Source organism: Ambystoma mexicanum, chromosome 5q (genome assembly GCF_040938575.1).
Source record: "Ambystoma mexicanum isolate Mex_15411 chromosome 5q, UKY_AmexF1_1, whole genome shotgun sequence".
NCBI lineage: Eukaryota > Metazoa > Chordata > Amphibia > Caudata > Ambystomatidae > Ambystoma > Ambystoma mexicanum.
Window position 1 is genome coordinate 1384298933 of NC_090933.1, and position 15422 is coordinate 1384314354.

Below are 15422 nucleotides of genomic sequence, written 5' to 3' on the forward strand. Positions count from 1 at the left end.
ATGCGGACGATACCCAGCTCATTTGCAGGCTGCCCTCGGCCTCCTCCTCTCCTTCCCTCATCTCTGACTGTCTGTCTGCTATCCAGGTATGGTGTGCCGCCAATGACCTCTGCCTTAATGCCAGTAAGACTGAGATTCTACTCATTGGCACACCCACTCCCTCCTTCCCTGCAGCTCTCTGGCCTGCCTCTCTTGGCCCTCTCCCCGCTCCTACCTGCAAGGCTAAAAACCTCGGGGTCATCTTCGACTCTACACTCTCCTCTCCTCACATATCTGACGTCTCTAAGAAGTCACACTTCCAGCTGCACCTCCTCAGAGGTATTCTTCCCTTCCTCTCCTTCCCCCAGAAGCTCACTGTCTCCCGAGCCCCGGTTCTCTCGAAGCTGGACTACTGTAAAAGCCTCTATCTTAATCTGCCTGCCTCCACTCTCCACCCTCTGCAACTCATCCAGAACAGAACTGCAAGACTTGTCCTTGGCCTCAAGCCCAGGGACCGTATCTCTCCAGGACGGAAATCTCTACACTGGCTCCCAGTGGCTGCGAGGATTAAGTTCAAAACCCTCTGAATTATCCACAAGGCCTTCTGGGGCCTGGGGCTCTCCCTAAATATCTTCCTTCCCGAGCCCTTCGCTCATCCGTCTCCAACTCCCTCAGGGCCAGCCGCTTCTCAAAGCAACGAGCTGGGGGTAGATCTCTCTCCGCGGCAGGGGCCTCCCTCTGGAACAGCCTTCCTGCCTCCCTGAAACTTGAGGAGAACCATCTCCGGTTCTGGAAGCACCTCAAAACCTTCCTCTTTGCCTCTGCCTTCTCTGTCCCTCTCCCCTGCTAAATTCTACACTGAAATTGCACTGAATCTGCAACTGGGCCACTCTCACCGACCTCGGTCCTGGGCCCAGCCACTCTCCACTTGCACTGCCTCCCTGGCATCGCATGCCCTGCACTGCGGGACTGTCTCTGTATCCCTACAGCCTCCCTTCCCAGCACTTGCCTGCACCTACCTTGCACTTGCCACCAGCTGGCCCTATTTATTTATTTATTTTTATTCTACTTACTTGTACTGCACTCCCCCCCTCCCCTTCCCCTTGCACTTTTTCCCCTTCCCCTACCCCTGCACTTGCGCGGTCTGAATGATACCTGGCCTAGTAGGATCGTTGTCTGTCTTCCCCTTGTTTCCCCCCCACCTCGTCGCGCCTTGAAACACTTGTGTATAGGCGCGTTACAAATGCCATATCATATCAAGGACAACATCTCCTCCCTTGCTCCGGCTCTCGCTGATTTCTGCAACCATTCTCTAGCCACTGGCTCTTTCCCTTCTTCTCTCAAGCACTCCCTTGTGCATCCCCTTCTAAGAAAGCCCTCCGCTGACTCCTCGTGTCTGGCCAACTACCGCCCTATCTCTATTACACCCTTCGATGGGGAAACTCCCACAGAAGTTGGTCTTCCCCCAACTGACACAACATACCGAGCATTTTGGTTGTTTACATGACTATCAATCTGGATTCTGAGCATCCAGAGGTACGAAGCTGCGCTCCTGAACACCCGTGAAGAACTGCTCACAAATCTTGACTCTAACTCTCCTGCTGTTCTCTTTCTCTTTGACCTCTTCTCCACCTTTGACACGGTCAACAACTCTATTCTCATAAGGCGGCTCCAATATACCATAGGTATCGCAGACTGGGCACTGGATTGGGTGACTTCCTTCCTCTCTGACCACCCCTCCCAGGTTATCCTGGCCTCTTTCTCCTCCTCCACCTCCCTCTCCACTTGTGGTGTTTCCCAAGGTTCTATCCTCTTGCTCACCTGATCTCCGCTTTCTCTCCCCACTTAGTGTTACGCAGATGACACACAGCCGTTCTTCAAGCTCCCCTCCGCCTCTCTTTTCTCCTCCTCTACCATCCCTGACTGCCTGTCCGCTATCCATTCCTGGTGCACTTCTAACAATTTCTGTCTTAATGCCTCTTCCCCACCCCTGCACTCTGGCCACCCTCTATGGGATCACCTTCTCCTTCCACTGAAGCCAGAAACCTTAGGATCATCTTTACCTTCTAGAGACATTCTGCCTTTCCTCACCTTCCCCCAGACGCTCAATGGGCCTCTTTACAACTCTGGCGGTAGCCGTGCCGGTAAAACCGTCAGGCTGCCGCCGGAGTTGTGCATTTTTTCTGGCACCTGGCCATGGGGAATTACCGGGGCATTACAGCCCCGGCGGTCCGTCCGGCCAGGCACCGGAAAAAGTGAGTTCCCATTCCAGTCCCATAGCACTCAATGGTAATGGGGATGATGGAATCACTGGCACTGTTAACAACAGTGCCGGTGTTTCCATGTAAGTCTGCAAGCGGGTGCCTTTCCGCCCGCCACGTCAGAGCTGACGGGCGGAAAGGCACCCACCCTGCAATCTTGTACTCTGCCGGTCTGGTAACAACAGTGCCGGTAGGCTTACCGGCACTGTTGTTACCAGACTGGCAGGGTTGTAATGAGGCCCAATGTAGCTAGAGCACTGCTCCTCTCCAGACTGGACTACTGTAATAGCCTCTTCCTTAATCTGCCACTCTCTTCCCTCCGGCCTCTCCAGCTAATCCAGAACAGGGCTGTGAGACTTATCTATGGCCTCAATACCAGGGACCGTTTCTCTCCAGCCCTAAAATCTCAGCCGATCTCTCTTCTCAGCTGGCTCCCTCCTTTGGAACACTCTCCCTCTCTCCGTCTTGAACTGGATCTTCTCAAGTTCCGCAAACTCCTCAAGACTTTCCTCTTCTCTTCCTCCTTCCCTCTCCTGTGCTAACCATCCCACAGTCGCTAGGATTGGCGGCCAGGTCCCTTTATAGTCCAACAGGCTACTGACCATCTGCCCAATCGCCACCAACATCGGCCCCCCTGCACTTGCCTTTGGGCCCACACCTGCCTGTTGGGTGCTTGTCTCAGGCTTGCACTGGTCAACGGTTGACCTCCCCCTCACTGGTTTCCTCTGACCTTTCACTTACCTGCTGCCTCTTCAACAGGCACAATTGGCACTTCCACCCTGGTTGGACCCTTCTGCACTTATCTGTAACGCTTACCTGGACTCTGCGGGGACACTCACGATGGAACTACGTAACACAGTTCTTCTCAATTGGTGTAGCTCCCAATCCTCTCTTCAACCATACAAAAATGAGTTCCTAGGACAAACACAAGAGACTTCTAAGAATTTTGATTAGCGCTTCTATGGAGTGTAAACTAATTCTACACTCTAATATAACACTTCAGCTTTTTCTAATTACCTTGGGAATTTATGTTGTTAGCTCTCCATCCTGCTAGGTGCAGGGGCGCTAGTTCTGAAGAGGGGAGATGGTGCTAACTAAGGTAACCAGGTAGGAAATTTTCACTAATGTTCAATAAACTGGAAAGGTACAGCGCACAAATTATCACACGACTGATAAGAGTGTGAAGCCAAGACAACTGCGCCGGACTGAAGTGACTGGAATTAGGACTGGGAAATTTGGGAGTACCTAAAGTGTGAGGGGAATTTCTACGCCCACGCATACATGGGCACCTCAACCTGAAAATGAATTCACATCAGGAAACACACCAAGCCTTTGGAAATAAGTGGAAAAGCATACGGCAACCTGCCATACACGGCTTGTGGCAAACTCAAAACAACATGTAAAGAACAAACGCCAAACTAAGATCCAAGCTAAGGAAAACTCAGCAGCTATGAAGCGCAATCCAGCTCCATACGTTACGCGCAACAAATGCTCAGTAACTGATTTACAACGTAACACGGAACTTCACAATACATTAGGAAATGTTGTAATACTTCAGAAAATAAGAGCCAAGGTACTTGCGAAAGATTTCTGACAGGAAACTCTTGAATTTTGGAAGTCGTTCCGTGACTGGAAAATGACGGGGCTAAAGGAGTGACTGGAACGAAGTCTGTGACGAGAGTTCCAAACACCGACTGTGGAAGATTCCGTGCCTGGAATTTGTAGAAATTGCAGGGAACTAAGGGAAACAGTAAGGACTGAAGAGGGAACCAAAATGACAGAAAAGGGGAGCGTAACAAGTGGCGCTGGAACGTGACAGGACCTAAAGCTGGACAGCGGCAAGCGTTGACTGGATTCTTTCCGAACGCGAAGCAGGGAAAGCACGATGGGAAGGGGCTTAAATAGGAGGAGAGAGAAAACAACTAGACCTACACTGCGCCTTCTACCAGCATAAACCAGGCAGCCCTGTTGAGTGTCGGGAAGTACTGCCCATACCTAACACTGACCTGAGTTGTTTTTTTCTTAACATCCACGAATGGTAGATTGAAGACCAATTCTTTTTGGACGCAATTGTGGGAACTTTTGCTGTGATCATGACATTATCCCCGCCCCTACCACTTCTCTCTCTCTATCTATCTCTCTCTCTCTCTCTCTCTCTCAACTTGCTCGATCCGAATGTCACAAGGCCTAGGAGGACCGCTGTTATTTTTATGATTTATTCTTGTCAATGTTAATGTTTTGCTTGTTCACTTGTTCCCTTTCCCTCCTGCCATGTGGCACTTTGAAACATTGTTTTTGTTGTATAAGTACCTTATTAATGCCCAATAAAATAAATAAATAAAATATAATTTAAGGGGATTTTTCAAAAAAATGTCGACACTTTGTGTTTCGGCCTGTAATTACTGGGTGCACCTATATCCCATGTATCCCTTCATACGGTTGTTGACAATGACCTTCATCAGGACTACGACAAATGCTTGTAGGTGGACTCCGTTTTCAGTTCCCCCTAATGAGATGGTGTTCGTTATATAGTCATGCTCCTGAACATGTCAGGTGTTTTCTTCCTTCACTAAAAACATTTGAGCTGAGAAATCTCAAACTGCAATACGCTAGTCAGTATTTTGAAGCGTTATTGGTGTTCCAGTGTCTCCATTGTGAGCAAAGATGTTCATAAAAGAACGGACAATCACTCATTGACGGACACACCTAAGCACTGATGCATGTTCAGTGGAGCTGCTCACACAACAATCAACTGCCTTTGCTCGAATTACACAACCGCTTGGTGTATAGAGCACATGTAATCAAGGAAATTGCACAGATTGAACACGGTTCTCCACACATCTGTCATCTTTTAAAACATGAGAGAAATCACAGTGGGGGAGAAAACATATAAATATCCTCAATGTGGTAAGGCTTTCAAGCAAGATAATCAACCTGTGATATGAGAAATTATAGATTTGTTCTGAATGTAATAAAGTCTTTCAAGGTCAAAAGTCATCTATTGATACATCAGAGGAATCACACTGGGGGGAAGTCGTATGTATGTCCTGAATGTGATGGGGCTTTCAAGCACAAGCGTGACCTACTACAACATCACAAAACCATTACACAGAGGTGAGGCCATACACATGTTTGAAATGCCAGAGCACTTTCAAGCAAATCCATGACCTATGGTGACATGTGGGAATTCATAAAAGATGTTGACATGGTCCAATCGGATGCCCAAAGCATCTGCAGCATAGAAGGTATCCAGCACTGGGCTCTGCTATTTTTCTCTGACTAAAGTTACTAAACCTCCTTATCAGACAGGCACACCGAGAAGTGTGATTTATGTGTCTGTTATTATTTGGTTTGCCCTGTTGTAAGGTATTTGTGTGGTATAGATGGTGCAAGTTCAATATTTCTTTGGACTATATATGTAATCACTGAATAAGGTTTGTTAACGTGACATTATGGTTGAGTTGCACTAATAAAAACCTATGAAATGCAATAAAAAAAACTGTATTAAAGGAACATTATGGTTGCACAAAACGTTCATAATTTTTTCTGTTTGCTACTTACAGACTCTTATTTCGAAATATTATTGTCTGTTGTCTTCATAGTTATTGGATATGGACTTTAAATATTCATCATTTGCTAAGAAATGTGATAGCCATAGAAATGTAATCATAGATAAGGCAGTTTCACAGTCCGAGGAGAAATGATTCTTGGAAGCAATTGGATTGCTCTACAGTCACTTAGCAATGTATTCTTGGGCCCAGTTCCTATTGTTTTATTTAGAAACGTCTTGTCATTAGTAGGATAATCATTTGCCTTTTGCTCAATGTCATACATTTACCCCATGAGAAGCACTGGGGGTGCAAAACATGTGCACATGTCGGCTTGCTTCTGCTTTAGTCTATCACGAATCATATCATTATAATAATTGGTTATTTATAACAAGCTTAATACTCAGAGGTTTCTAAGCGTGGACACGAGGATCGCACCTACGTGTTGTCTTGCTTCCAAGGTGAGCACGTTGCCCCTGAGCTATCCTCCCAAAACCTCATGAATCATGACTTGTTTGTAATAACTGATACATTGGTCTACGAGTTGGATCATCTTTTCTGCTTAATACAAATTTTAAAAAATGTCTTATTTGGTGAGGGATAAACACATGATCAAATACATTATTGAAGTTATAACACAGAGACAAAGCCTTTCCAACAGTACAGACCACATACACACTTTTATTATAACCTACATGGCATCCTTCTATACGTTACCAGGTCCAGACTCTGAGTGAATTTATTAAATCTCACTTGACTATGCCAATGGAGTATTTTTAGGAGCCCCAGTTTAGAGACTGCAGCAGTGACAGAACACTATTGTCTGCTTGCTAACAAAGACCCCAACAGAGAAATACCCTCTCGCTGGTCCTCTGTTTTCTCTAGTTTCCCTATTAGCTAAAAAAAGTGCTTTTTGTGATAAAGCATGTTCCATTATCACTGCCCTACCATTCCTGAGAAAAGAATTAACCAATCATTTTCCACACTAGTAACGTTAGTTTCCATTCTGCCTGATTTCTGGTCACCCTATGTCTAACATGCGTCCAGATGGAGGAACGAGCCTTCGCCTTGCAGTGAGCCTTCAAGGAGTCTAGAGAGTGGATGCAGTGCATGAGCCTGTGCAGCTGTGCCTTCACCTATGTCTAACATGCGTCCAGATGGAGGAACGAGCCTTCGCCTTGCAGTGAGCCTTCAAGGAGTCTAGAGAGTGGAGGCCGGGAATGGCATGTGCAGCTGTGCCTTCACCTATGTCTACCATGCGTCCAGATGGAGGAACGAGCCTTCGCCTTGCAGTGAGCCTTCAGGGAGTCTAGAGAGTGGATGCAGTGCATGAGCCTGTGCAGCTGTGCCTTCAGGGAGTCTAGAACGTGGATGCAGTGCATGAGCCTGTGCAGCTGTGCCTTCACCTATGTCTAACATGCATCCAGATGGAGGAACGAACCTTCGCCTTGCAGTGAGCCTTCAGGGAGTCTAGAGAGTCGATGCAGTGCATGAGCCTGTGCAGCTGTGCATTCACCTATGTCTAACATACGTCCAGATGGAGGAACGAGCCTTCGCCTTGCAGTGAGCCTTCAGGGAGTCTAGAGAGTGGATGCAGTGCATGAGCCTGTGCAGCTGTGCCTTCACCTATGTCTAACGTGTCCAGATGGAGGAACGAGCCTTCGCCTTGCAGTGAGCCTTCAGGGAGTCTAGAATGTGGATGCAGTGCATGAGCCTGTGCAGCTGTGCCTTCACCTATGTCTAACATGCGTCCAGGTGGAGGAACGAGCCTTCGCCTTGCAGTGAACCTTCAGGGAGTCTAGAGAGTGGATGCAGTGCATGAGCTTGTGCAGCTGTGCCTTCACCTATGTCTAACATGCGTCCAGATGGAGGAACGAGCCTTTGCCTTGCAGTGAGCCTTCAGGGAGTCTAGAGAGTGGATGCAGTGCATGAGCCTGTGCAGCTGTGCCTTCACCTATGTCTAACATGCGTCCAGATGGAGGAACGAGCCTTCGCCTTGCAGTGAGCCTTCAGGGAGTCTAGAGAGTGGATGCAGTGCATGAGCCTGTGCAGCTCTGCCTTCACCTATGTCTAACATGCGTCCAGATGGAGGAACGAGCCTTCGCCTTGCAGTGAGCCTTCAGGGAGTCTAGAGAGTGGATGCAGTGCATGAGCCTGTGCAGCTGTGCCTTCACCTATGTCTAACATGCGTCCAGATGGAGGAACGAGCCTTCGCCTTGCAGTGAGCCTTCAGGGAGTCTAGAGAGTGGATGCAGTGCATGAGCCTGTGCAGCTGTGCCTTCACCTATGTCTAACATGCGTCCAGATGGAGGAACGAGCCTTCGCCTTGCAGTGAGCCTTCAGGGAGTCTAGAGAGTGGATGCAGTGCATGAGCCTGTGCAGCTCTGCCTTCACCTATGTCTAACATGCGTCCAGATGGAGGAACGAGCCTTCGCCTTGCAGTGAGCCTTCAGGGAGTCTAGAGAGTGGATGCAGTGCATGAGCCTGTGCAGCTGTGCCTTCACCTATGTCTAACATGCGTCCAGATGGAGGAACGGGCCTTCGCCTTGCAGTGAGCCTTCAGGGAGTCTATAGAGTGGATGCAGTGCATGAGCCTGAGCAGCCGTGCCTTCACCTATGTCTAACATGCGTCCAGATGGAGGAACAAGCCTTCGCCTTGCAGTGAGCCTTCAGGGAGTCTAGAGAGTGGATGCAGTGCATGTGCAGCTGTGCCTTCACCTATGTCTAACATGCGTCCAGATGGAGGAACGAGCCTTCGCCTTGCAGTGAGCCTTCAGGGAGTCTAGAGAGTGGATGCAGTGCATGAGCCTGTGCAGCTGTGCCTTCACCTATGTTTAACATGCGTCCAGATGGAGGAACGAGCCTTCGCCTTGCAGTGAGCCTTCAGGGAATCTAGAGAGTGGATGCAGTGCATGAGCCTGTGCAGCTGTGCCTTCACCTATGTCTAACATGCATCCAGATGGAGGAACGAGCCTTCGCCTTGCAGTGAGCCTTCAGGGAGTCTAGAGAGTGGATGCAGTGCATGAGCCTGTGCAGCTGTGCCTTCACCTATGTCTAACATGCGTCCCGATGGAGGAACAAGCCTTCGCCTTGGAGTGAGCCTTCAGGGAGTCTAGAGAGTGGATGCAGTGCACAAGCCTGTGCAGCTGTGCCTTCACCTATGTCTAACATGCGTCCAGATGGAGGAACGAGCCTTCGCATTGCAGTGAGCCTTCAGGGAGTCTAGAGAGTGGATGCAGTGCACGAGCCTTTGCAGCTGTGCCTTCACCTATGTCTAACATGCGTCCAGATGGAGGAACGAGCCTTCGCCTTGCAGTGAGCCTTCAGGGAGTCTAGCGAGTCGATGCAGTGCATGAGCCTGTGCAGCTGTGCCTTCACCTATGTCTAACATGCGTCCAGATGGAGGAACGAGCCTTCGCCTTGCAGTGAGCCTTCAGGAAGTCTAGAGAGTTGATGCAGTGCATGAGCCTGTGCAGCTGTGCCTTCACCTATGTCTAACATGCGTCCAGATGGAGGAACGAGCCTTCGCCTTGCAGTGAGCCTTCAGGGAGTCTAGAACGTGGATGCAGTGCATGAGCCTGTGCAGCTGTGCCTTCACCTATGTCTAACATGCGTCCAGATGGAGGAACGAGCCTTCGCCTTGCAGTGAACCTTCAGGGAGTCTAGAACGTGGATGCAGTGCATGAGCCTGTGCAGCTGTGCCTTCACCTATGTCTAACATGCGTCCAGATGGAGGAACGAGCCTTCGCCTTGCAGTGAGCCTTCAGGGAGTCTAGAGAGTGGATGCAGTGCATGAGCCTGAGCAGCTGTACCTTCACCTATGTCTAACATGCGTCCAGATGGAGGAACGAGCCTTCGCCTTGCAGTGAGCCTTCAGGGAGTCTAGAGAGTGGATGCAGTGCATGAGCATGTGCAGCTGTGCCTTCACCTATGTCTAACATGCGTCCAGATGGAGGAACGAGCCTTCGCCTTGCAGTGAGCCTTCAGGGAGTCTAGAGAGTGGGTGCAGTGCATGAGCCTGTGCAGCTGTGCCTTCACCTATGTCTAACATGCGTCCAGATGGAGGAACAAGCCTTCGCCTTGCAGTGAGCCTTCAGGGAGTCTAGAGAGTGGGTGCAGTGCATGAGCCTGTGCAGCTGTGCCTTCACCTATGTCTAACATGCGTCCAGATGGAGGAACGGGCCTTCGCCTTGCAGTGAACCTTCAGGGAGTCTAGAATGTGGATGCAGTGCATGAGCCTGTGCAGCTGTGCCTTCACCTATGTCTAACATGCGTCCAGATGGAGGAACGAGCCTTTACCTTGCAGTGAGCCTTCAGGGAGTCTAGAGAGTGGATGCAGTGCATGAGCCTGAGCAGCTGTGCCTTCACCTATGTCTAACATGCGTCCAGATGGAGGAACGAGCCTTCGCCTTGCAGTGAGCCTTCAGGGAGTCTAGAACGCGGATGCAGTGCATGAGCCTGTGCAGCTGTGTTTTCAGGGAGTCTAGAACGTGGATGCAGTGCATGAGCCTGTGCAGCTGTGCCTTCACCTATGTCTAACATGCGTCCAGATGGAGGAACAAGCCTTCGCCTTGCAGTGAGCCTTCAGGGAGTCTAGCGAGTCGATGCAGTGCATGAGCCTGTGCAGCTGTGCCTTCACCTATGTCTAACATGCGTCCAGATGGAGGAACGAGCCTTCGCCTTGCAGTGAGCCTTCAGGAAGTCTAGAGAGTTGATGCAGTGCATGAGCCTGGGCAGCTGTGCCTTCACCTATGTCTAACATGCGTCCAGATGGAGGAACGAGCCTTCGCCTTGCAGTGAGCCTTCAGGGAGTCTAGAGAGTGGATGCAGTGCACGAGCCTGTGCAGCTGTGCCTTCACCTATGTCTAACATGTGTCCAGATGGAGGAACGAGCCTTCGCCTTGCAGTGAGCCTTCAGGGAGTCTAGCGAGTCGATGCAGTGCATGAGCCTGTGCAGCTGTGCCTTCACCTATGTCTAACATGCGTCCAGATGGAGGAACGAGCCTTCACCTTGCAGTGAGCCTTCAGGAAGTCTAGAGAGTTGATGCAGTGCATGAGCCTGTGCAGCTGTGCCTTCACCTATGTCTAACATGCGTCCAGATGGAGGAACGAGCCTTCGCCTTGCAGTGAGCCTTCAGGGAGTCTAGAACGTGGATGCAGTGCATGAGCCTGTGCAGCTGTGCCTTCACCTATGTCTAACATGCGTCCAGATGGAGGAACGAGCCTTCGCCTTGCAGTGAACCTTCAGGGAGTCTAGAACGTGGATGCAGTGCATGAGCCTGTGCAGCTGTGCCTTCACCTATGTCTAACATGCGTCCAGATGGAGGAACGAGCCTTCGCCTTGCAGTGAGCCTTCAGGGAGTCTAGAGAGTGGATGCAGTGCATGAGCCTGAGCAGCTGTACCTTCACCTATGTCTAACATGCGTCCAGATGGAGGAACGAGCCTTCGCCTTGCAGTGAGCCTTCAGGGAGTCTAGAGAGTGGATGCAGTGCATGAGCATGTCCAGCTGTGCCTTCACCTATGTCTAACATGCATCCAGATGGAGGAACGAGCCTTCGCCTTGCAGTGAGCCTTCAGGGAGTCTAGAGAGTGGGTGCAGTTCATGAGCCTGTGCAGCTGTGCCTTCACCTATGTCTAACATGCGTCCAGATGGAGGAACGAGCCTTCGCCTTGCAGTGAGCCTTCAGGGAGTCTAGAGAGTGGGTGCAGTGCATGAGCCTGTGCAGCTGTGCCTCCACCTATGTCTAACATGCGTCCAGATGGAGGAACGGGCCTTCGCCTTGCAGTGAACCTTCAGGGAGTCTAGAATGTGGATGCAGTGCATGAGCCTGTGCAGCTGTGCCTTCACCTATGTCTAACATGCGTCCAGATGGAGGAACGAGCCTTTACCTTGCAGGGAGCCTTCAGGGAGTCTAGAGAGTGGATGCAGTGCATGAGCCTGAGCAGCTGTGCCTTCACCTATGTCTAACATGCGTCCAGATGGAGGAAGGAGCCTTCACCTTGCAGTGAGCCTTCAGGGAGTCTAGAACGCGGATGCAGTGCATGAGCTTGTGCAGCTGTGTTTTCAGGGAGTCTAGAACGTGGATGCAGTGCATGAGCCTGTGCAGCTGTGCATTCACCTATGTCTAACATGCGTCCAGATGGAGGAATGAGCCTTCGCCTTGCAGTGAGCCTTCAGGGAGTCTAGAGAGTCGATGCAGTGCATGAGCCTGTGCAGCTGTGCCTTCACCTATGTCTAACATGCATCCAGATGGAGGAACGAACCTTCGCCTTGCAGTGAGCCTTCAGGGAGTCTAGAGAGTGGGTGCAGTGCATGAGCCTGTGCAGCTGTGCCTTCACCTATGTCTAACATGCGTCCAGGTGGAGGAACGAGCCTTTGCCTTGCAGTGAGCCTTCAGGGAGTCTAGAGAGTCGATGCAGTGCATGAGCCTGTGCAGCTGTGCCTTCACCTATGTCTAACATGTGTCCAGATGGAGGAACGAGCCTTCGCCTTGCAGTGAGCCTTCAGGGAGTCTAGAGAGTGGATGCAGTGCATGAGCCTGTGCAGCTGTGCCTTCACCTATGTCTAACATGCGTCCAGATGGAGGAACGAGCCTTCGCCTTACAGTGAGCCTTCAGGGAGTCTAGAGAGTGGATGCAGTGCATGAGCCTGTGCAGCTGTGCCTTCACCTATGTCTAACATGCGTCCAGATGGAGGGACGAGCCTTCGCCTTGCAGTGAGCCTTCAGGGAGTCTAGAGAGTGGATGCAGTGCATGATCCTGAGCAGCTGTGCCTTCACCTATGTCTACCATGCGTCCAGATGGAGGAACGAGTCTTCGCCTTGCAGTGAGCCTTCAGGGATTCTAGAACGTGGATGCAGTGCATGAGCCTGTGCAGCTGTGCCTTCTCCTATGTCTAACATGCGTCCAGATGGAGGAACGAGCCTTCGCCTTGCAGTGAGCCTTCAGGGAGTCTAGAACATGGATGCAGTGCATGATCCTGTGCAGCTGTGCCTTCACCTATGTCTAACATGCGTCCAGATGGAGGAACGAGCCTTCGCCTTGCAGTGAGCCTTCAGGGAGTCTAGAGAGTGGATGCAGTGCATGAGCCTGAGCAGCTGTGCCTTCACCTATGTCTACCATGCGTCCAGATGGAGGAACGAGCCTTCGCCTTGCAGTGAACCCTCAGGGAGTCTAGAGAGTGGATGCAGTGCATGAGCCTGTGCAGCTGTGCCTTCACCTATGTCTAACATGCGTCCAGATGGAGGAACGAGCCTTCGCCTTGCAGTGAGCCTTCAGGGAGTCTAGAGAGTGGATGCAGTGCATGAGCCTGTGCAGCTGTGCCTTCACCTATGTCTAACATGCGTCCAGATGGAGGAACGAGCCTTCGCCTTGCAGTGAGCCTTCAGGGAGTCTAGAGAGTGGATGCAGTGCATGAGCCTGTGCAGCTCTGCCTTCACCTATGTCTAACATGCGTCCAGATGGAGGAACGAGCCTTCGCCTTGCAGTGAGCCTTCAGGGAGTCTAGAGAGTGGATGCAGTGCATGAGCCTGTGCAGCTGTGCCTTCACCTATGTCTAACATGCGTCCAGATGGAGGAACGGGCCTTCGCCTTGCAGTGAGCCTTCAGGGAGTCTATAGAGTGGATGCAGTGCATGAGCCTGAGCAGCCGTGCCTTCACCTATGTCTAACATGCGTCCAGATGGAGGAACAAGCCTTCGCCTTGCAGTGAGCCTTCAGGGAGTCTAGAGAGTGGATGCAGTGCATGTGCAGCTGTGCCTTCACCTATGTCTAACATGCGTCCAGATGGAGGGACGAGCCTTCGCCTTGCAGTGAGCCTTCAGGGAGTCTAGAGAGTGGATGCAGTGCATGAGCCTGTGCAGCTGTGCCTTCACCTATGTTTAACATGCGTCCAGATGGAGGAACGAGCCTTCGCCTTGCAGTGAGCCTTCAGGGAATCTAGAGAGTGGATGCAGTGCATGAGCCTGTGCAGCTGTGCCTTCACCTATGTCTAACATGCATCCAGATGGAGGAACGAGCCTTCGCCTTGCAGTGAGCCTTCAGGGAGTCTAGAGAGTGGATGCAGTGCATGAGCCTGTGCAGCTGTGCCTTCACCTATGTCTAACATGCGTCCCGATGGAGGAACAAGCCTTCGCCTTGGAGTGAGCCTTCAGGGAGTCTAGAGAGTGGATGCAGTGCACAAGCCTGTGCAGCTGTGCCTTCACCTATGTCTAACATGCGTCCAGATGGAGGAACGAGCCTTCGCATTGCAGTGAGCCTTCAGGGAGTCTAGAGAGTGGATGCAGTGCACGAGCCTGTGCAGCTGTGCCTTCACCTATGTCTAACATGCGTCCAGATGGAGGAACGAGCCTTCGCCTTGCAGTGAGCCTTCAGGGAGTCTAGCGAGTCGATGCAGTGCATGAGCCTGTGCAGCTGTGCCTTCACCTATGTCTAACATGCGTCCAGATGGAGGAACGAGCCTTCGCCTTGCAGTGAGCCTTCAGGAAGTCTAGAGAGTTGATGCAGTGCATGAGCCTGTGCAGCTGTGCCTTCACCTATGTCTAACATGCGTCCAGATGGAGGAACGAGCCTTCGCCTTGCAGTGAGCCTTCAGGGAGTCTAGAACGTGGATGCAGTGCATGAGCCTGTGCAGCTGTGCCTTCACCTATGTCTAACATGCGTCCAGATGGAGGAACGAGCCTTCGCCTTGCAGTGAACCTTCAGGGAGTCTAGAACGTGGATGCAGTGCATGAGCCTGTGCAGCTGTGCCTTCACCTATGTCTAATATGCGTCCAGATGGAGGAACGAGCCTTCGCCTTGCAGTGAGCCTTCAGGGAGTCTAGAGAGTGGATGCAGTGCATGAGCCTGAGCAGCTGTACCTTCACCTATGTCTAACATGCGTCCAGATGGAGGAACGAGCCTTCGCCTTGCAGTGAGCCTTCAGGGAGTCTAGAGAGTGGATGCAGTGCATGAGCATGTGCAGCTGTGCCTTCAACTATGTCTAACATGCGTCCAGATGGAGGAACGAGCCTTCGCCTTGCAGTGAGCCTTCAGGGAGTCTAGAGAGTGGGTGCAGTGCATGAGCCTGTGCAGCTGTGCCTTCACCTATGTCTAACATGCGTCCAGATGGAGGAACAAGCCTTCGCCTTGCAGTGAGCCTTCAGGGAGTCCAGAGAGTGGGTGCAGTGCATGAGCATGTGCAGCTGTGCCTTCACCTATGTCTAACATGCGTCCAGATGGAGGAACGGGCCTTCGCCTTGCAGTGAACCTTCAGGGAGTCTAGAATGTGGATGCAGTGCATGAGCCTGTGCAGCTGTGCCTTCACCTTTGTCTAAAATGCGTCCAGATGGAGGAACGAGCCTTTACCTTGCAGTGAGCCTTCAGGGAGTCTAGAGAGAGGATGCAGTGCATGAGCCTGAGCAGCTGTGCCTTCACCTATGTCTAACATGCGTCCAGATGGAGGAACGAGCCTTCGCCTTGCAGTGAGCCTTCAGGGAGTCTAGAACGCGGATGCAGTGCATGAGCCTGTGCAGCTGTGTTTTCAGGGAGTCTAGAACGTGGATGCAGTGCATGAGCCTGTGCAGCTGTGCCTTCACCTATGTCTAACATGCGTCCAGATGGAGGAACAAGCCTTCGCCTTGCAGTGAGCCTTCAG